Source organism: Pogona vitticeps, chromosome 1, assembly GCF_051106095.1.
Source record: "Pogona vitticeps strain Pit_001003342236 chromosome 1, PviZW2.1, whole genome shotgun sequence".
NCBI classification, from domain to species: domain Eukaryota; kingdom Metazoa; phylum Chordata; class Lepidosauria; order Squamata; family Agamidae; genus Pogona; species Pogona vitticeps.
Genome location: NC_135783.1, coordinates 95,542,656 through 95,565,920, shown reverse-complemented (window position 1 = coordinate 95,565,920; position 23,265 = coordinate 95,542,656). Strand labels below are relative to the sequence as shown.

Genomic DNA, 23,265 nt, shown 5'->3' with positions numbered 1-23,265 from the left:
CTCGGAGTCTTTCCCACTCTCCAGTCCAAGGGTCTTGTGCCCAGATCCATTCCCAACATGGAGGCAATCCCCTCTCATCCATTTTTATCTTTGCCATCCCTGCCTCAGTCTCCACCCTCTTTTTCCTACCTGTTCCCGCCAAATGTTCTTCCCTTTGAACAGCTACCATTAACCCGCACATTTTGACTTCTAAATCCCAGGTATCAGTATCCCTTTGTTCTTTTGTAATTGGGGATGGAGTAGGTGAGGTCTGTATCTCCCTCTCTGTAGTTGGTGGAAGGGACGGCACTCCAGCAAGGGGCTCCTTTCCCTTGCTTCCCTTCTCACAGTGACTTCTTCAAGAACTCTTAATTTTGCATTACTTATTAAAATATGTAAATAATAAAACTGAAGTTAAAAACTTTCCACTAGTAGATGGAAATAAAACATGAAAGGTACATTTGCACTGTGATAAAGCAATTTTCTTCAGACAACTGGAATTCTGATCCTTAAAACAATATAAGAGTCGTTGTGGGTTTTTCGGGCTTCTTGGCCGTGTTTTGAAAGTGGTTCTTCCTAACGTTTCGCCAGTCTCTGTGGCCGGCATCTTCAGACGACAGCAAACTGTGCTCTGGGAGGCTGAGAGTGGGTGGAGTATTTATGGTTGTGAGAAGGCTAGTTGGTGAGGTAGGCTATTGTCCTAATCAGGAGCTGGTTGATTGTGTTTTGTTATGGCTGCATTGTTTTGATCAAGAGGGGGGATTATCTGTCCCTGTGGTTGATGGGTGTCGTTAGCTGGTTTTTTGTGTGCAGTAATCCCCTGACCTTATGGCTGGGTGGAGTTCATTGACCTTTTGCACTCTATGTTTTTGAGAGCTGGGAGCCAGGTTTTATGGAGTTTCAGACATTCCTAATTCCGGTTGAAGTTTTGTTGATGCTTGTGGATTTCAATGGCTTCCCTGTGCAGTCTGACGTAATGATTGCTGGTGTTGTCCAGTATTTCAGTATTTTGAAATAGAATTTCATGTCCAGTTTGTTTTATGGCATGTTCAGCTACTGCAGATTTTTCTGGTTGTTTTAGTCTGCAGTGTCTCTCATGTTCTTTGACTCTGGTGTGGATGCTTCGTTTTGTGGTTCCAATGTATACCTGGCCACAACTGCAAGGTATCCGGTATACTCCTGCGGTGGTGAGGGGGTCCCTTCTGTCCTTTGCTGACCGTAACATTTGTTGTATTTTTGTGGTGGGCTTGAATACTGTTTGTAAGTTGTGTTTTTCCAGAAGTTTTCCCATGCGGTCTGTGACCCCTTTGATGTATGGCAGGAATACTTTGTTTGTGGGTGGCTGTTTTTCTTCTTCAGTTCGGTGTTGTTTTCTTGGTTTGATGGCTCTTGTGATTTCATTTTTGGAATAGCCATTTGCCTGTAGGGCCCAATTCAGGTGGTCGAGTTCAGCGTTGAGAAACTGAGCCCCCCCACTCGAAATCGCTTAACAATGACTTTTTTGCGATCACTATTGTGATAGCAAAATGATGGTTCCAATGGGTTTTTTTTTGCTTGACATCGATTAGGAGCCTGCTTCGCGAACCATTTGTTAGCTAAACAACAATTTTTTCGGCTCCGTAAAATGGCTTCCCTCCCTTCTCAAAATGGCTGCTTTCTGGACCCCTGCTTCGGAAGACAGTGTTTTTAAACAGCTGATTGGTGGTGCTCTATGGGCAATCTTCGCTGGACGATGAGGTATTTCCCCACTGGAATACATTGATCGGTTTTTAATGCATTCCAATGGGTTTTTTTTCTCGCTTGATGACGATTTCGCTTAACAGCAATTTTCCTGGAACGGATTATCGTCGTCAAGCGGAGCACCACTGTATGTACATCTGAAGAACTTCTGTGATTATTAAATTGATTTCACTTTAATAAATAAGTTTTGTTTGCATTTACAATACAAGTGCCTGATCAAACATCATTTATTTTGTGGATTGACGTAATCCACTGGTGGCAGTGAAAGGAAACCACGACTAGAGCCTTTCTGAGGGCAAAAAACATAAGTGCTTCAAGGAGGTGAACATCACAAACTGCATTACCAGAAAGACACACACTGCAATCACTTCTGAATACCATCTCTGGTAAGGAAACTGTCACATTTAGAAATTAAAAGTTAATTTCAAACTATTTAATCTCTGACCTTTGTATAAATGATGGTCCACAGCAAGCAACATTAGTGTAAACTTAGTTCAACAACAGTCTAAGGAGAACTCAACTGAGGCCACCAGTGAATTTCAAAGAAAAAATCTGGAATGCAGCCATTTTTAGAACATCCTTCAGACTGGTAGATGGATGAGCAAAGTTACATGACTTTCAACCAGTCTTGTATCCTGCTGATAATCCTTTGAGCCATCTTATTCTCTAAAGTAATTACTGCCAGATATATAAATAGCTACTTCTTTCTTTACTTGGAAGAGATTATACATCTCAATGCTCACCATCTTCTATAAAACCTAAGAGAATGTATCTTTTTACTGTTCCATTTAGAACTGCTAATAGATATAAGCCATTAACTTTAAAGGAGGTAAATGTCAGGTGATACTCAGTGTGTTGCAGTACAGAGTAACAGACTAGGACTCAGAAGGTTTGTGTTCAAATTCCCACTCAACCATAAAGATGCACTGGGGGAGTGGAACTGGTAAAACCATTCCTTAAACATCTCACTTACCTTGAAAACCCTATAAGGGTTTTCTGCTATAAGTTGGTTCTGACTTGATAACATATAACAACAACAAATGTCAAGTGCCATCATTTGCAAATTACTCTTTTACAAGTATTCTATAAATGCGTCATCAAACAGAAGAGAAGGTATGTGTTCATGAAGATTATTTCATTTCCCCACCACAGTTAATGGTCCCTCCACTCTGGTCTAATATCACTGAATACAAGTCTGAAAATAGAAGAACTGCAAAAACACCCTCCAAAATTCCGAACAGCTGGAAGACTACCACAATTAATGTACACATAAGTAAACTACAGTAGTTCTATTTGACAGCAATTTAACTGCACATTCAGTGATGAAACCATATTTTGTATTCCTCTCCCAATCCTGCCAAACATGATTTTATTAGGTTTTCCAAAACAATTTAGTAACACATTACTAAATCTAACTTTCCATACCTGTACATTTGTAAAGAGCACCATAGCAACATACTTTGAGCAAGATGAATTCAGACCTTTTTCATGAAAAAAATAATAATCTAGAATCATAGAATAACTGAATTGGAAGGGACCGATGAGGCTATTGAGTCCATCTCCCTGCTCAGTGCAGGAATCCAAGTCAAGATGGTTGTCCAATATTCTCTTGAATGCCTCCAGCTTTGCTCACCACCTCTTGAAGTAATTGGTTCCATTGTCGTATTGCTCTAAGATGTTTTCCCTTGATATTCAGCTTAAATTTGACTTCCTGTAACTTGTGCTCATTATTACATGTCCTACACTCTGGGATGATTAAGAACAGATCCTGTCCCTCCTCTGTATGAATAGAGGGCAACTAGAATTTGGAGATTATACTTCTGTTAATGTTTCCTAACACAGCATTGGCCTTTTTTGCAGCCACATCACAGTGTTGACTCATATTCAGCCTTTGATCTACAACAATCCCAAGATTATTCTTACTCATAGTATTACTGAGCCAAGTATTCCACATCTTGGAACTGTGCATTAGGATCCCCCTCCTGGTGCAGTATTTTGCACTTATCCCTGTTAAATTCATTCTGTTGTTTCTAGCCCAGTGCTCAAGCCTATCAAGATCTTTTTGATTGTTGTTCGTGTCTTCCAAGGAATTACTATTTCACCAACTTTTGTCCAATGTGCAAATCTGGTAAGTATTCCCTGTACTTCCTCATCCAAGTCATTAATAAAAATGTTGAAGAGCACAGGACCCAGGACTGAGCTTTGGGATACCCCACTTGTTACCTCCTTCCAGTTTGAGAAGAAGCCATTGATAAGCACTCTCCGAGTACTATTCTGTAACCAAGTGTGTATTCACTTGACGCTTGTTCTATCCAGCCCACACCTAGTTAGCTTGCTAATAATAATATCATGGGGTATTTTGTAAAAGTCTTTGCTGAAGTCACTATATATTTATAACATTCCCACAGTCTACCAGGGAGGTTACCCAATCAAAAAAATGAGATAAGATTAATTCGGCAGGATTTGTTCTTGACAAATCCATGTTGGATTCTAGTTATTACTGCATTGTTTTCAGGATGCTTGCAGAGTAACTGCTTTATAACCTGCTCCAGAATTTTCTCTGGGATTGATGTCAGGCCAACTGGTTTGTAGTTCTCTGGTTCCTCCTTTTTTGCCCTTTTTGAAGACTGGGACAACATTAGCTTTCTTCAAATCATCTGGTACTTCATCCATCCTCCATTATTTCAAGAAAAACACAGACAGTGGTTCTGTAATCTCCTCAGTCAATTCTGTCAATATTCTTGGATGCAGTTCATCAGGCCCTGGGGATCTGAACTCGTTTAAAGTAGTAAGGTACTCCTTGACTGTTTGTTTATCAATATCAAGTTGTAATCCTGTCCCCTCCACTTGTACTTTACATTTGCCTGGAGGAGTATAGACTGTCTTTTGAGAGAAGGCTGAGCTGAAGTAAGAATTGAGTACTTCTGCCTTTTCTTTGTCATCTGTTTTAATTTTCCCATTCACACTGAGTACCTCAGCCACTGTTTCTTTTCTCTGTGTTCACTAACCTTACCCAGATAATGCTGAAGGAGAACCTCAGCAAGGCCATGATACATATCATAAGATACTAACTTCTCACCACAGAGATGGAAGCACTATGCATTTAAGTAGCATATATTTGGCACATTTTTCAAAACTGGAATTATCAAGTCTCTAACATGAATCTGGTAATAATAGTAGCTTGTCTGCACAAGCTTCAAAAAAAATTTAAGAATGCCAATTCATTCACTGAATTGCAGCCCTAGTTACAAAATAATATTTTACACTCTTTACAACATTAACAGCATATAAACCTTTCCTCATTACTATTTTCTAATTCCTCATTATTTTCTAATCAACATGTGAAAAAGTCCTTATTAATGATTTCGGAACAGTATAGACAGCACTGAATAGAATATTGGATATTGAATTAAATTCAAATCTTGTATGCTTGAAAGTGTATAGACAACAAGAATGCAAAAAATAATTGCAAAACCCACCACTTTAGGGTGTGCCAACTTGATAAGATACCTTGAAGAAGAATCTTCAAGCCTTGCAAGATTGGTCACAAGGCATCAGATTTCTGGATCCCCTCTCCAACAGCTCCCAGAATTCACCAATAATTCCTTCAGCCAGAATTCTGGTAGTTGAAGCCAGAAATCTAAGTCCTCAAAGATACACATACCTGCATGTTGCCAAATCTTTGTCTCAACAACCTCCATTAACTGAAATACTGTAAGGAGGAAATGAGTAGACATGGCTAAACTCCATAGAAGCTGCAAGGAATAAGGCGACTTGTCGTGTTTTGAGATGAACCCTTTTACAGGGTTTAATAATCAGACAGCCAACCATTTCTATAATCCATAACAGCCAATCACTTCATAAATAATAATCTTGTGCTGTCAAGTCAATTCTAAATTATGACCACCCTTTTCAGGGTTTTCCAAGTAGAAAGTACTTTCTTCTGGGGACATCCTAGGACTATGCAGCTTGCCCAGGCTGGCTCTACTCGCAGGAGACACAGTGGGAAACTGAACTCCCAATCTCTGACTCTGCAGCCAGGTATCTAAACCACTGAGCAATCCAGCAGTTTGACATAAAAAACAAAACCAGAATTAGATTTTTTTAAATGTGATATTGTTAAGTAATCTACTTTCAGAAAAGAGCTAGGAGTTAATTGTTACATAATAATCCAAAACAATTTCATAATCAAAATTTAAATGGATAAATGCTACCATTTTTAACAATGAGGTTCTTAAAGGTCTTAAAGGTTAGGGAATAGAGGAGAATTACAGTATGTCCACCTTAAATGAAATACAAACAGAAGAGCTCACTAACTGATTAATAAAGTATATAAGCCCAGTGACATTGAACCTTTTTCTGCCGGAGTGCCCAAACCGGGGGGGGGGGGAGTGGGCAGTGGAACCAGAGGTGGTGGAACTGGAAGTGGCGGGGGAAGGGGGAATCCTTGGCACAGAGGTGCCTAGAGACCCCACTCTGAATCCGCCGCCAGCACCAGCTGCTCCGGATCCTGGCTCGCCGCCTGTCAAAGCACCAGCACCGTGGCTGCAGCCACCTCCTCAGGTTTACTTGCGGGGCGGGCGGGCGGAGGGAGTGATCCGGCGACTTATGGCTCGCGTGCCCGCAGAGAAGGCTCTGCGTTCCAGCTGTGACACTTGTGCCATAGGTTCGCCATCGCTGATATAGGTTCTTTAAAATTACATATGTAGTTGTAACAGTAATGTCACCATCCCAAACAATACTAATTTATTTTGGGATTAAAAAATGATCATTCGTTGAAATATCCAAACACCACTCATGACTACATTCTTAGTAGGGATAGAATTATTGGATTTTGCAGGGCTAGAAAACCAGTACTTCTCCATTCTGGGAGTTATTCTTAGCGGATGGACACTTTACAGGCTCCCAAATGTGGCTCATCTGAGAGAAAAAACTGGAAGGCTTTGAGTCTTAGTTAGGCCTAGCTCTATTCAACCTTCCAGTTCAGAAAGAAAGCTCTCTGATAGCACTGAGGCAGGAATAAGAAGCAGAGCTAGGCTTACCTAAAACTTTTGGCAGAAGCACAAAAACACTACTTGAACATTAGTAAGATTCTAGCCAATACATAATAGAAGGGGGAGCAAACAGCTAGATCCTATTCTATGTAAGCACATCTAAACAGAAAAAAACAAGTTGAAAATAGAAATTACACTTTTGTTGCAAGCAAAAAAGTGCATTATACAGACAGAAACGGTTTCATCATAATACCTGTGTGTTCCTCTTAGATGCAGAAGTGCACAGCACTTTTCATTTAATGTTAAAACTATCTACATACTATTGATTTTGAGCAAAACTTTCCCTTAAAAACTATTTTATAGAAGAGAAAGTACTTCACAACAAAACAAAAGAAAAATAAAGAAGACAAAACACTGTGGCACCTTAAAGACTTAACTATATTTTAATGTGAGCTTTTCCTCAGAACAGTTTTAGAGTTTGTCCTAATTTTAAATTTTTCCTTTATTTATTTATTTATTTATTTATTTATTTATTTATTTATTTATTTATTTATTTATTTATTTATTTATTTATTTATTTGCCGCCCACACTACCCAAAGGTCTCTGGGCAGCTTACAGCATCCAAAATACAACAAAGATATGCAACAATTAAAATACAATTAATATATATATAAAATTGCCATCGGCCCCACAGCTAATATTAGAAAATTAGAAAAAATTTAGAAAAAAATGAGCAAAGGTAAAAGTAGCTGAGATGAGAAACAGTTTCTCTTAACAACACTACTCTAGCTTTATATTTTGGTATAGTTGTAAAGGCCACAACAGACAGCATCACCCAGGTAAGGAAAAGAATACACAGGTATACTGAAATGGACAACACAGAGGCAGATGATATAGGATGCCATATGCTTAATTGATTCCAACTTATAGCAACATTTTCCAGTGTATTCCATCTACAGAAAACACAGAAGTAGTTTACCATTCCTTTCTTCTGGGGGCTCTCTCGGGCTGTGCAGCTTTCCCATAAATACACAGGCTGCCTCTTCTTGCAGGAGGCACAGTTGGGAATCAAACTTCCAGCCTCTGGCTCTGCAACCGGATACTGTACCTAATCTACTGAGCTAGTCATACACTTTCCTTGCTGCAAATACAGGGTGTTTATTCAATCAGTGATCTAATCCCAATAATTTAAAAAATAATTTTATTTAAAGTTTTTATTTTATTTTAATTTTATTTTTTACCCCAGTCCTCCTATTCCTCCTCAACACTGCCTTTCCCACCTGCTTTTGATAGTCTGATAGATACCGTATATCTACAACTACTTCTATAACATAAAGGTCATTTGTGCTTACAGGAACACAGAGACAAGTAAGACAAACACCTACAAAGAATGAAAGAGAGAACAGTGATAGGGCAGGGAAGGTAACATTGATAACACCTTTCAAATTCCCTTACTTAGGTCAAACTTCAAACAGGTCAGAAAAGTGGCCCACATCTGCTGATATTCCTCTTGTTATACTGTATGCTATTTCCTCATTTGTGTCAGTTCCATGAGATCATCATGTTAGATCAATGTTTCCCAACCGTTTCCAAGTCATGGTCCCCTTTTATAATAGCCAAGTAACCCGTGACCCCGTACCATATTTACATAAATAGGCATTTTTAGTGCTCACCTCGTTCAGGCCTCTTTGAGCTGGGCTAACACTCAGGTCCCAAACACATCAGTCCTCCAAAGATGATAGAGGAGGAGCAGAGAGAAATGAGTGAGAGCACCTCTTTCAGATGGCATAGGAGTGATGCTCATACATAAAAGGAAAGGATATCCAAAAGGATACAGAAAGGATATCCAAAAGGATACAGAAATAACCAAGAACTATAGATTGCCTGCAATTCTGGTTCATATTAAATTTATCTATCTGTGGGCCAATAGGAGTAATACAAAACAGCATAGTGTATACCATATTTAATATGATAAATATAAAATAATTACAACTAAAAATAACTGGGCAATCCCCTTATAAAAAACTTCATGGCACTCTTGCAAGTCACAACCGTACAGGTTGGAAACCTGTGTGTTAAATGTTTAACAGTTTTACAAAGATGGGAAACTGACAAAAGAGCAAAGGAACCAAATAAAACTGGCAGATCAACATTTTTAAATCAAAACTGAGGCCAAGTTAATAAAAGGGGATTATACATGCAGAGAGGGTTATTGTATATTTAAAAATCAAGGACACTCCAATAAGACACATGTAGCAAAATTCTATTTCTTGAAGAATCTGTTTTATGGGAACAATCATACAGATTAGAAAACAATTAGAAGACATTCATGCTACTTAGTTCTAACTTTTGCAAATTCCTTATTTTATAGTTTCCCAAATTAAAGATCAGGCATACAGGCCACTATCAACTTTAAGACACTAATCTTCAGCTCTATAAAAGAAGCAAAATACAGTATCTAAACTCTGAAATTTGTAATATGGTTTTTAACTCAGCCTAAATTAAAAACATTGGATTAAAAATAATCTGGTAGTCATATTTACGAACCAAATTAGTGACAAAAATTGGAGCACACTAAGGCATTCTGCTCCATTTAAGTGAGCTTCTGCTAGCCTGAAATAACATGCCTCTAAGTTACTAGGAAGATATTTAATCTCTTTTAAATTGAGCTATTCCTCCCCACTTTATTAGAAGAATTCTAGTAAATCTGGTAACTATCGATAGCTTTGGTGGGATTGCTCTAACATTTATGTTTTCTGGAAACTGATTTTCAATTAACTTGACATTCTGACTCATCAAAAAAAATATAAACCTAATGATTGACTGATTTGATTTAAAATATTTTACTTCACCTTTCTTCTTAAAAAAGGATGGCTTACACCATTAAATTACAACATTGAAAGATAAAAACAATAAGTATACAAATACTAAAAAGAATCAAACAAATACCACTATAAGAAATAGTAAACAAAAGCAATACTAAAAACACATTCAAAGCAGTGATTGGTATTATTTCCTTATTTGCTGATAAAGAGCAGGATTTCTTTCACAAAATTCTGTTGTCCTTACCTAGAATGTTAACCATCTCGAAAAGCAGATAACCTTACATTATCTGGACAGCTGACAAAGATATGGTATTTGACTCTAAAGAAAAAATTAACATTATAGGTTTGTGCCCCTCAGCATATAACAAACCCCTTTTTAGAGATTTAATCTCCTTAAAATTATATGCATCTGAAAGTTGTCCTATTCCCTCACCATCCATATGTACTAATCTTTGCACAAATTTCAACATGTGATTTTTGTCATTTATATTTGTTTAATTTTCTCTTAATTTTCTTGGTTGAAATTTTCTAATGTAGAGTTATATGAATACAGTAGGACCTCTGTGTCCACAGTTTCACTTATCCATGGTCTGATGACTTAAAAATATTAAAAGAAAAAATCCCCTCCAAATATAAATACAGTGGTGCCCCGCATAGCGATGTTAATCCGTTCCAGGATTAACGTCACTAATCGGATTCGTCGCTATGCAGGGGGGAAAACCCCACAGGAACGCATTAAACTCCGTTTAATGCATTCCTATGGGATGAAAACTCACTGCTATGCAAAGATTCCCCCATCCGGCCACCATTTTCGCGGTAAGCGAGGGCAGGGCGCAAAAACGGAGCGGGCAGCCATTTTTTTCTTCCAGCAGCCATTTTGGAACCACCGATCAGCTGTTTTTAGAACATCGTGTTCCGCTTACCGATCATCGCAATGTAATGTTTTGCCATTCAAAATGTTGCAATGCGATCACAAAAAAGCGTGGCTATGCGGATTCTTCGTTAAACGGTGCACTCGTTAAGCGAGGCACCACTGTAAATCTATTTTCATTTGTGTTACCAGTACCAGCCACTAGAGGGCAGAGATCATGCTATGAATACTGTCCTTGTTAGTGAATAATACATAGCATGGTGACTGGCACCCTCTAGTGGCAAATTTTGGCAATGCAGGTGAAAAAAAATTCTTTTTCCAAGACACACACAGAGAGTTTTCCAAGACACAGAGAGAGAGAGAGAGAGAGAGAGAGAGACAGACAGACAGACAGACAGACAGACAGACAGACAGACAGACAGACAGAGCTCACTGTTATCTGTGGTTTTCAGTATCCATGGGGGAACTTTGAACCAATCCCCAGTAGATATGGGAGTCCTATTGTATAAAATATTGAAATGAGATATTTGGGGGTATTTTTAATCTTAAAGTTTGTGGGAGAGATAGGGGAAAGATGGATCATTTCATGTACAGTGGTGCCCCGCAAGACGGGCGCTCCGTTTGACGATGAAATCGCTTGACGTTGATGTTTTTGCAATCACAAAAGCGATCGCAAAACGATGTTCCCTATGGGGGAATTTCGCTTTGCGATGATCAGTTCCCTGCTTCGGGAACCAATCATCGCAAAGCGATGATTTTTTAACAGCTGATCGGTGGTTTCAAAATGGCCACCGGGTAAACAAAATGGCTGCCCACTGTGTTTTCGCACGGATTCCTCGCTGCACAGGCAGCGAAAATGGCCGCGCTATGGAGGATCTTTGCTGGATGGTGAGTTTCAAGCCCCTAGGAACGCATTAATCTGTTTTTAATGCATTTCTATGGGCTTTTTAAAATCGCATTACGACATTTTTGTTCTATAGCGATTTTGCTGGAACAAATTAACGTTGTAATGCGAGGCACCACTGTAGAAACAAACGGATAAGGTATTTTTTTCTGTGCCAAAGAGTGATATCAGGGATACCAAATTACATGTCAGTGTGGACAGGCTCATAGTCTCCAAATCCAATGAAGTAATAATTCCCCTCTATTTGGCACAGATTAAGTCTCATCTTAAGTACTGTGTCAATTCCAGACACTGTACTTTAAGAAGGATGCCAACAAACTGGAACAAGTTCAGAGGAGGGCAATAAAGATGATCAGAGGATTAGAAACCAAGCCCCATGAGGAAAGTCTGAAAAACTGGGCATGTTTAGTTCTGAGAAAAGATGACTTAGGAGAGATATAATAGCATTTTTCAAATCTGTGAAAGGTTATCATACAGAGGAAGGGCAGGATTTGTTCTCAATCATTCCAGAGTGCAAGGCATGTAATAATAGGCTTAAGTTACGCCAGATTTCAGTTGAATATCAGGAAAAACGTCTTAATTGTTGGAGCACTACAACAATAGAACCAATTATCTTGGGAGGTGTTGAGCGCTTCAACATTGGAGGCACTCAATACAAAACTAGACACCCATCTCTCAGACATACTTTGATTTGGATTCCTGCATTGAGCAGGAGGGATGGACTTGATCGTCTTATGGGCCCCTTCGAACTCCATTATTCTATGATTCTATAATTAATCTTGAAGCAACAGGCCCCTTTATAATGTTTCATTTTATACACCAGAAATGTCTTGAATTTCTCTTCAGAAAAATAAGGGAACTCAAGCACTCTTGGTATAACCACATAATATGAAGTATATTATAACAGAACACTTAACCTTTTTATCTTCTTTATTCCTACACATCATAGTTTCTCTTTCTCTTGTTTTGGCAGCCAGGTTTCCTGTAGTATATTCCTTTTCCTCTCCGTATAATACATAGCAAGCAAAGCCAACTCCTGAGTTTAAAGCATTCTGTTAAGACCCAATTTCTTCACTTCACAGCAAGAACAACCTCACTCTACTGCTCTATGCACTTTCTCTCCCTTCAACTTTTGAGCCAAGAAACGAGCAGGGAGACTGCTCGAAATATCCAGCCATTTGCACTAAATATAGGATCCAGGTTACAATTTTGTCAGTAGCAGCTTCTGTCCTATGAGATAGCTCTGAGTAGCGGCAGTGCATAGCTGAGGAAGCTATCTGCAGTTGATTCCAGTGGATTTCCCATGTTCTCTTGTCCCCAGACAAATGTGCATATTCACAGCACTCTTCCATCAAAATTATGCACATGATAATGGCCTGTTCTAATTCCTTGGGTAGCAAAAATGGACTAGGATGGGATATAATGTCCTGCAGGCAATCTGGAAGACAGCCCTACCTTCTTCCTCTACTTGTAGTAGAACCAATCATTTTTGCTTTCCTCAGCCTAACACAGGCACCTCCAACACAATCAAATGGTTCCTCCCCTTCCTCCCTCATCTGCTATCTGACAACCAAGTGGTTCTGCCACATACATAAAGGCAGTCCACAGCCAGCACATCTTAGTCAGCTTTACTGTGCAGTACTGAATTCTGCCAATGCTGAATAAACAAGACAGGCAAGGAGGCGTAGTAGACTACAGTTTGCTTTTAGTTTCCTGACATATGCTGCATCTTCTACAACTTCAAGAAACAAAGACAGACAACTGGGCAGGCACTTTCTGGCTTTATTGGTTCATTTCAAGGAAGCAGGAAAGTGGTACATATGAATAATTATTTTAAACCTGCTTCTAGTACTGGATAATGGACAATCATACAGGATGACCACTTCTTAAAGTACTTGCTGAGTCCTAGAAAAACAAAGGCATTCAATACTTGCCTTTATTTCAGAAAGTGTGCACCTCAGGACTGCCCTGCGTGTTCCCTTTGCTAATCATGCATGCTTAATAATAACCCAGTCTTAGTCAGCATTACAGTGGTGCTAGTCTAGAGAAGAGCTGATGAAAGCAAGCTGCGTTAAGGCTGCAACTACATGGTCAAATACCATGGGATTTGCTCTGGTTATAAAATGGATGGATTCAATTTTTGTTTTACTGATTACATGACATGAAGGCAATTCAAATTAGTCTGGCCTTTTTTTCTCCTAACATGGAGCTTTTTCTCTCTACTGAGGACTTCTACTTTTTTCAAGCCAGAATGATTCCCACACTTTTCTCCATGTGATCAGTTATTTCATTCTGCAAAGAACGGGGGGCATGCCTGGGGGTGGTGTTGTGGAGATGTAGACAGTTCAGGCATGATATTAAGGGCCTGCAAAAACACCCAGCCTTGAAATCTGTTTCCTGAGTATACTTAAGTTTTTTATTTTTGAATAAGCGAGTTCATCGCTGAATCATTGATAAATATACTAATTTAATGTTAGATAACTTCTGCAGAAAAAATGTAAAAGGCGAACAATAAAAGGATCGGCAGAGGCAAGAACGAGGATAGAAGTAGCCATGAGCCAGAGGTTGGGAGTTTGATTCCTTACTGTGTCTCTTTGACAGGGGCTGGATTTGATGATCCGTAGGGTCACTTCCAGCTTTGCAGTTCTAACATTTTCAACCTTTATTTTGTGGAAAAATTCCTGTCATATTTTTCTAATTAAGTGAGTTCACAGATTTAAAGCTACCAATATTCCACATTTTGAGTATAATTTACAAAATAGGTAAGAGGTCTAATAATTTTCAACTACCAGCTGTACTTCTTCGTGGCCTCCTATATTCCTTCCCCTTCTGACATTGGTTTTTTGCAATAAGAGAAGCAGGACTATCTTTTGTACCTCTGAGCTCTTATACTGTACCTAATGAAGCTGTATGATGACAACCCAGCATGTATACTACTGCTGTATTTCTAATCTGTTTATTTCTATCCTAGATTGGCAGGTGAACACTTTCATTTCTTTACACTGACAGCTAGGTTCTTGAGGAAGATAAGTTAACTGCATAATTTTGTAGTGAACACAGCACTATACAGAGTGAATGTGTCTCATCCTGAGAAACACAAGTCAATTTTAGTGCTAGAACATATTAATAAAAGCCATACTGCACCTAAGTACAACACCTGCTCTAAGCTATGTGAACCTATATTTCACTGAAACATGTGGGTTTATTTAAGCATGCGTAAACCAATATAACTATTGGATAGCTCAGTGAGTTAGATATCTGGCTGCAGAACCAGAAGCTGGGAAATTGATTCCCCACTGTCCCTCCTTAACAAAGGGATGGTTCAATGATCCATGGGGTCCCTCTGCAGTTCTAAGACCATTATTACTAAATTTGTCCTTATCTGTTGTCAGTACATGCTGTTAAAAACAGTAAAGTATAAAATCTGCATATTCATTCAAATAAAACAAATCTTAACAAGTTTTCACAATTATTTGCCACAATTATTTGCCACTTATGATAAGAGATAAGGTTCCCCTTGACATTTAGTCCAGTTGTGTTCGACTCTAGGGCGCAGAGATCATCCCCATCTCCAAGCTGTAGAACCAGCATTTGTCCGAAGACAGTTTCCGTGGCCACGTGGCTAGTGTGACACAGAACGCGTTACCTCCCCATTGTGGTGGTACCTATTTATCTACTCGCATTTACACGCTTTCGAACTGCTAGGTTTGCAGGAGCTGGGACAAGCATGGATTCGATCTTACAACTGCTGGTCTTCTCACCTTGATTACAGAGGCTCCTGCAGTTTAATCCAGTGGTTCTTAACCTTTTTGAAAGAAACGCTCCTTTGAGCCATTGAGGAAGTTATTATCGCCTCCCCTCCCCACAGCAGCATGCTGCCGCTGCGGGGGGACAGTAATAAATTCCTCAATGGCGGTGGACGGTGGCACCACATCTGCTGCCAGCATGAGCTGCTCTGGATCTGGTGGCCCGCCGCCGCCATGGGGAGGGGGGCAATGATAACTTACTCAATGCTGGCGGCAGCACCACATTCGCTGCCAGCACCAGCTGCTCTGGATCCGGCGGCACGGGGAAGGGGGCAACAATAACTCCCTCAATGGTGGCAGCGACGCAGCAGCTCCATTGCCCCCATATTGCCCCCTTCTGTTCCTTTGTCCCCGCATCGCCCCTTTTCATTCCACTGCCCCCATGAAAAACAAAATCGGCCCCTGGGGGGGCGATATTGCCCAGGTTAGGAACCACTGGTTTAACCCACAGTGCCACCATGTCCCTCCTGATAAGACATAGAAGATAGCAAAAAAGATGGAAGACTTTACTCCAAGGATAAAAATTCCCCAACAACAGGCAGGAGACACACTATAGTCTAGCAGTAAACCAATAATCATTTCTCACTGGACTATTTAGCTGCTGAGATTTTTTCAGTTAACTGACTAGGTAGACCATAGTCTGATCTGCTAGGCTCAGTGATATACACTGGGAAATTCTACAGTTTTCCCCCTATGCTAAACTGGAGAAAAACATTTGTTTCTTTAAAAAAAACAGCACAAATCTTTTTGCCTAGCATAGTAAGTGACAACTAGAGTAGGCCCACTGAATCAGTGAGGATTTGGTGAGCTAATTCCTCCATAAATTACATTATTTCAATGGGCCTACCCTAGTTGCTTACTATGCTAAGGAGGATTTCAGCCTCCTTCATAAACTTAACTAGTAACAGTGAATGAATGCCAATGTAATATTAAGCAAGCATGGCAGCTTCAAAGCTTTTCTTTTTCCTAGTGAAGTTATTCTTACACAGTATTCATAACCAAGATTTAAGTTAGATTAGTTGGGCTCTGACTCTTATGAGATTAATATTTCTTAGTTTATCATATCAAGTAGATATGAGACTACATATTTGGTTTGTTGATTTGTAAATGGGGTCTAAAATGAAACCACAAGCACACATAATCATCCAAACAAATATCAAATTAATAATTCATCTTTTGGTTGCATACACTCTATAAAGCAAAATTGTGTCTTATTTTGAGACACACAACCTATAGAATATCTCCCTTCTTTTATTAGTCTTGGGAAATTTTTATCCTCACCACAACCCTGTGCATCTCTAACCAATACACAATATTGACTCTCTGTTTAAGATTCTGTGTAGCCCACCAACGTGTTTCAGATTTACAAGGCAGGAGGCTAAGAGACACTGACTGGTGCAAGGTTGCACAGTGAGCTTCTGTGCTGTGAAAGGATTAGAACCTAATTCTACTTCTAGTCTACTACTATATCCTATATTTCAGTTTTAAATATTTACAGGTTGTAAGAACACTGAAAAGTTTTGTCAATTAAATACAAGTTAATACACGTATTTTATATTCATGTTATCTTCTAAAATCTTACTTATTTTGTATATTTTATATAATGTTTTTATCCTTGTATTTTCAGGTCTATGACCGTACAATAAACTCAACTCAACACATATTAAGAAATTAAATCACACACTATTTAGAGCCGATTAAAATTTTCCAGATTTTTAACAATTCCATGAAAAACCCCACACCACTGACTTTAAAATATTAAATGATCCTATCAACTTTTGCTTACACATATTTTAACTATGCCTTATACGTTATGCAATCTCAAGAATATACTCTTCTATTTACAAACCGAAATACACTGGTGTATCCACACTTCTCTTAACAGAGGAAGAAGACAATGGGCCAAAGACTGTTGCTCGCCACAGTGTCACACTTTTGAACAGTAAATTGCAATTAAAATAGGTACATTTGAATCAATGGAATTTAGGGAGATAATTTACTAAATTCCCATTGACTCAAAAGGCCTACAGAATGAAGAAGCTACTTGGATGAGTAGTGAAATATTTCAACCTAATAAGAAAGAAGTCAATTTACGACTCAACTTCCTGATAACCTCACCTGGATGACTTGAGAATCTTCACAGATATATTGCTACACATTTTACAGCAGATACCCTGAAGTTGGTGCAGACCGAAGAAGCTACTTGGATGAGTAGCAAAATGTTTCAACCTAACAAGAAAGAAGTCCAGTTGCCATGACTCGACTTCCAGATATAATCTCACCTGGATGACTGAGAATCTTCAGAAATACAATAGGCCTACTTTACTGCAACTTACTAAACTAAGCAACAGGATTCTGGCCAAAGAAAAACAAGAGTTTGCCCAATAGATTTCTCCTTGTTCAGCAAATGTTATTCACAATACAAGAAAAAACAAAACAGGAACAACCAATATCATAATGAAACAATACTCTTTCAACAGCTCTTGCATAAATAAATTGAAGGTTGTTGTAATGCTTTAGAACTGGCCAATATGGTTTCCATTTTCCCTCTAAAACCAGGCAAGGAAACTGGAGAAGGGTTTGTCATATTCTCTACAGTCAGTGAAATCTCAAGTTTTAATATACCTGTAATTCATTTCAAGTCATCAATGGATTGGTTAAATATATATAAAAGAAATGCAAGTTAAATTAATGAATATAAGTAGGATAAATTATTTGAGAAGTGGGAAAGGCATGAAAAACACACCAACAGTATGTATCTGTTATCAAGATAAATAAACAAGGCACATCCACACTATTTTCTGGCCTGTCATAATCAAAAGATGAAAATTACCAGGAAAAATGTACCCCTTTCTCTTCCCTATTCCATCATCTTGCCTGCTGTCTTCCAAAGGTTTTAAGAGCCAGTTTTTGTCAGCTCAGCTGATCCCCAAAAAATGTAAAGCAAGTCACAATGAAATATCCATCTGCCTCACTTGCATGACACATGCCTGAAACCCAATAGATACTAAGAAACAAGCATCCACAGATAACCTTTAAATTATTGCTACGTTTTAATGCAAGCCATAATAGTGAAGAAAACAACAAGCTATATAATTTAAAAGTCAGTTAAAAGAACAGCTATACACATGCTAATCAGTACTCAATCTAATACATTTACCATAACCTCAATCCTTTACAGTCATTTGCCACTATTCATAATCTTGGGAAGTATCAAGCTTATAAAACATTTTGGAAATCTGCATGCACTTTCAAAATTCCAAATGTTTATTCATCTCAAGAAAATAACTCATATTTAGATCAGAATAATACTAAAAATAGCTTTTCTAACTGATCAATTCTAGCTCTTTAAGTAATTGCAATTCCAAACCAAAATGCCTGTCAATGTCCACTTCCTCTGTTCTACTGAAATACTGGTTAAGTTGATCATAGTGTCATTGACAAGTTACCACATAATCTTCACTCACAGAAAACCCAGCAACAACTATTTAAAAGTCTTTACATTAAATACATGGCAAATACATAACACTGCAGAACAGTGCAATGTTCACTATTTACACAGTGGGCTATTCACACAGGCCCTATGCTCAGGATGAATGCCATCAGATAAAAGCAGCAGAGTGCTTGAAAATAAAAGGTTCCATGAATAGGTATCTGCTCAACCTTTTTGAAGATTTTGAAGTGCATGATCTTTTTGAATGCAGGAAGGGGTAAACTGGAGAGTTTTGCAGGGCACTGCTGTAATCCAAATGGATCTGCCAGTTTTTCTCTGTAACAGAATATGTACTGATAATGTCTTGGTACAATTTTGCTATTGCAAGATTGACCATAAGGAAGACCATGTTCCTTGATCACTGTTGTGGAATGTCTTAGATTTAGATTTCCCCTCCAATAATTTCAGATGGGATAGAGCATGTACTGCACACTGCTTACACTGGAAAATCAGTGAATGAATACTGCAAATAGGCTTTGAAAATTTTTAATACTTTCATAATTGTAAGCACTATACATTTTAACACAAGCAATTGCTTATTTTAAAACCCCAATTTATAGAAAATAGCAACCAAGTAGAAATCAAATAAATTATAAAATATCTAATTATTTAAAATAAAAAGCATGATGTGCACAATAGTAACAAACTCTGTATCACAAAATAAAAAGCCCAGAATTGTAATATACTAATGCTAGGAAATAAATATGCCTTCAAATACTGCAACTATATTATACATTAGAGGTTGAAGAATGTACAAAATATGTCTACTACCTTATTATCCCACATTGGCTGTGCAAATATTTTAAAGGGAATTGCAATTTAAAACTACTCAACATTATTTAAAAGAATTTAAAATAAATGTCAATTTTCAGCACCTAGTATCTGCTATGTATTGGTTTTTTAAAGCTAATAGAGAATTGAATGGAACATCACAAAGTACAGACTAGTAGAGCTGATGACCACTGAAAGCTATTTAAACTACTTCTTGTATAATTATTATGTCCACAAATGAAACAAGGAGGCATCAATTTTATTATCTGCATAAAATGGGATGAATTCACATGCTGTCACTTTTCACACCCTAAACACAAACAAATGGACAAATCAGATACACTCTGGTACAATAAATTTTCTACATTTTGGGAGTATGTGTGTATTCTGATTAGTGAAGCCCCAGAGAAGGTCTGCAGGACATCAGCTTCCCAAACTATATTTAAAGAATATTTTATTTATTTACAGTATTTATTTATTGGATTTCTATCCCGCCCATCTAGACCAAAGGTCTACTCTGGGTGGTTAATATTGATAGAAACCAATAAATCTGTAATGTAGCCATGATATCTCAGGTAACAGTTGTCATTTACAGAAGACATAAATTATGTATATGGCAAGATAACTACTGTAGTTGGTATTGCTTGTCCTTCCTTACTTTAACATGTCCAGAAGAGAAGCACTGCAACCCACGCACTAGTCTATTCAATGGTTTGGAGACAGTTGCATACATGGTGTTTTCCATCATTAGATTCCATTGCACTTTGTGGCGGAATATGAGGAACATTTAATTCACCTAACAGGTTACAGTACTTATTGCTCTTCTCCATTTCCTCACACAAGATCGCAAGCAGCATTCCATGCTAAATAGCTTAGGACAAATGCTATCTCCTCATTTTGCATTCAGAATCACTAAAAGCTGATTATGGTTTCCAATTCACTCTTAAGCATGATCTGCGGAGGGGGAGGGGAAGAGGGACCCACGTTTCCGAATACTCCTCAGCCAGGACGTGGTGGGAAGCATGGGGAAGAGATGATAACAAGTTCGTACTAAAGTGATCTTGAGTATGTGATAGAAGTCCAAAATTGGACAAGCGAGAATAATAGAAGCAAGGGCGGGTGACCAGATTTTCAAAGCCTACCCTTGATTTCGGAACGATACCCACATCTAGCATGGGAAAAGGTGACACGGCCAACCGACGAGCGCCGAACCTCGTATAAAATATCCTTCACAAGGTTCTCAGAAGTGGATTCTTGAACACTACCTTTTCTTTCACAAACCACGATTCCGCTACGGGGGGGCGGGCGGGGAAGCGGCAAAATAATCCAACCGGAAGCGCCTGCAAGTCCAAACCTGACGCTACGGGCGCTACGGGGGTGGGGGGTGGGCAGGAGGGAAAAGGGATGAGACCTACCCACGGTGACCCACTCGTTTTCCCTCTCCTACACGCGAGAGGCGACAAGCAGGCTCAATAGGAATCCATCTCCTCAGCTCGCCGTCGCCGTCGCGTGGAATTACCGAGGGGAATGGCTCTTTTGCCCGTTTCGCCGACCGGGAAGGCGGGGTGCGTGTCGACAACTAGAAGGGGGCGAGGGCGGGAAGGGGAAGAAAACCAGGGAGGGGGGCACTGCGGTGAATGCGGGGCCGCCGCAGGGCACTCACCGTCACCGTCTCTCCCTTTCTTTCTTTTTTTCCTCTCAGTTCTTCTTCCAAGACTCCCGAGAGCCGCCTGCCTCCTGCTTTTCACCTCTTCATGCCGCCGCCGCCGCCGCTCAGCCCCTCCCCTTTCGCTGTCGGTTGGGCTCGTGCCAACCGGGTCCGTTCGGGGGTCTGAAGTTCGAACGCTGCTTGCTTTCCAGTAGCCTCGCTCGCGCAACGGCTGCGGGGGGGGGGGGGTCGGATTTGGACGGGAGAGGAAAGGCAGGAGGAAGGGGGGGGCGCGCCGGGTCGATGGGGGGAAAAAAAGAATGGCAACTGAGGGAAGAGAGTGAACCCGCAGACCTTCCCCCGCACAAAGCTTCACAATAGACACACACAGAACGGCGCGCGCGCGTGCGTGTGTGGATGCGAGGGTGAGTGTGCCGAAGGCGGGGCTTCTCCTTCGGCTCCAGCACTCTCTCTCTCTCTCCTGGAAGAGGGGGAGGGAAGGCAAGGATGGGAAGGGACCCACGGCGGAGGTGTTGTTTACGCACACCACCTGACCGACGTCCCCCCTACGGCCTGCCTGAGACACTAGGGAAGGGGTCGGGAGGCACCATCGCCCACCTTCCAGCCTCCTCCTCCTCCTCCCCCCCCCGTGCGGCATCGGGTGGTACAGGCGAGTTTTGTTCTCTTCAGCGGTGAGAGCAGCGAGCGAGGGAGGCGGCACCCGAGTTATTGCGGCGTTGACTCAAGCCGGCTCCTCTCAGCCAATGGCAGGGGAAGGAGGTGGAGTTGGTGGCTCTTTCAGGGCGAGAGAGAAAGAAACCCCTGCGCCGGGAGGAGTCTGCCCGGCCTCTTCTTCGCAGAGGTTAAGGCACTTGGTTTGTAGCCCCCCCTCCCCGGACGCCCTCTTGTTTAGAAGTGGTTTCTTAGCAAACGGAGGAATTCAGAAGGCCAAGGATCTGTCCTTCGAAGATGTCTGCGGGACTGCTGTCATCTAAAAGCAATTATTTAAATCCCACCTACAAATTAAGGCTGTAGTTCTGTTACTCTTGTCGGGGCCCCAAATCTTATCTAAACCCCCACCCGGGGGGGAGGTAATTCAGAATAAACATAACATTGGACAAAGTGGGTTTTAAAATTTTTTTTAATGTTTTTCCCTCAAGGGAGCTTCATTAAACCCAGTGGGATTTAATCCTATTGTTATGTGCCATCAAGACAATTCCAAAACGATTCATAATGGCACAGCTCAGGTCTTGCAGACTTGACGGTCTGTTAAATTAATCTGTCTTATATTTGGCCTTTTATAACTTTTATCAGCCTTACTATATTTTCCAGTCTTACCTTGATGTGCCCAAAGTACAATAGCCTCAATTTAGTCATTTTTTCTCCTAGAAGCAATTCAGGCTCAATTTGATCTAGTGTTCCATTTATTTCACTTTTTCATATTCCATGGTATCAATAAAGTTCTCCACCACTTGTCAAATGAGTCAGTTTTAATCTTGCCAACTTTCTCCACTATCCAGCTTTCAAATCCATGCAAAGAAAGGTCCACCACATTCACATTTGCGCAATGGATACACAGGAGAGAGTCTTTTCTGTCGCTCCTCCCAGACTTTAGAACTCGCTCCCACAGAAGGCCAGGCTGTCCCAATCTCTGGTGTCCTTCCACAAGCAGGCAAAGGCTTTTCTCTACAGGCAAGCTTTCCTTTAGTGACTGAGTGAAGTTCTTAAATGTATTGTGGTGCCTTATTACTTTGACTGTATTTTTGGTGTTGCTTTTGTTTACCATGTATTTTTGGTGCTGCTTTTGTCAGTTGATCCCTTTCCTGGGAGGCTCAGTAGAGTTCTGAAGTTCCAGCCTTTCCTCCAGAGCATGCAACAGACAGACTGCCAAGGGAGGCCTTCAGTTTATTGCCCATTCACAGTTGGTGTTTCCAAGGAGTTTTTGACAAAACACAAAAAGCCAGAATACCTCAGTAACATAATGGGAAACAACAAGTACAGATAGTTGCAACTGATCGTTCAAGGTAAAATAAGTGGCAGGAAAGGGCAGAAATAAGAATTTCTTACCTAAAGAACTTTGGAGACTACATACTGTATATGGATGCAACATGTTTAGATCTGCTGAATAGAAAACTGATGATATCTACCTTCCAGTCTTCATGGTTGCAGGAGCAGAAAATGGTGTTATCTTGTTGAAATGGAAATCGTTTTGGAATGGCTGGGACTTGAATCA

At 39.9% G+C, this 23,265-nt stretch overlaps 1 protein-coding gene across 5 annotated transcripts in view; it reads right to left on the bottom strand.

Moving 5' to 3' along the window:
• The window catches only part of WASF1 (WASP family member 1), an 87,341-nt gene extending 65,650 nt beyond the window's left edge, over positions 1–21,691 (bottom strand). For 2 of the 5 annotated variants that reach the window (XM_072997907.2, XM_020801366.3), the window contains exon 1: positions 21,048–21,691. The gene's annotated coding sequence lies outside the window, so the exon portion shown is untranslated. The remainder of the gene's footprint in view (positions 1–21,047) is intronic. The other 3 variants (XM_020801362.3, XM_078385087.1, XM_020801367.3) reach the window with 3 other exon arrangements.
• Positions 21,692–23,265: the final 1,574 nt, after the last annotated feature.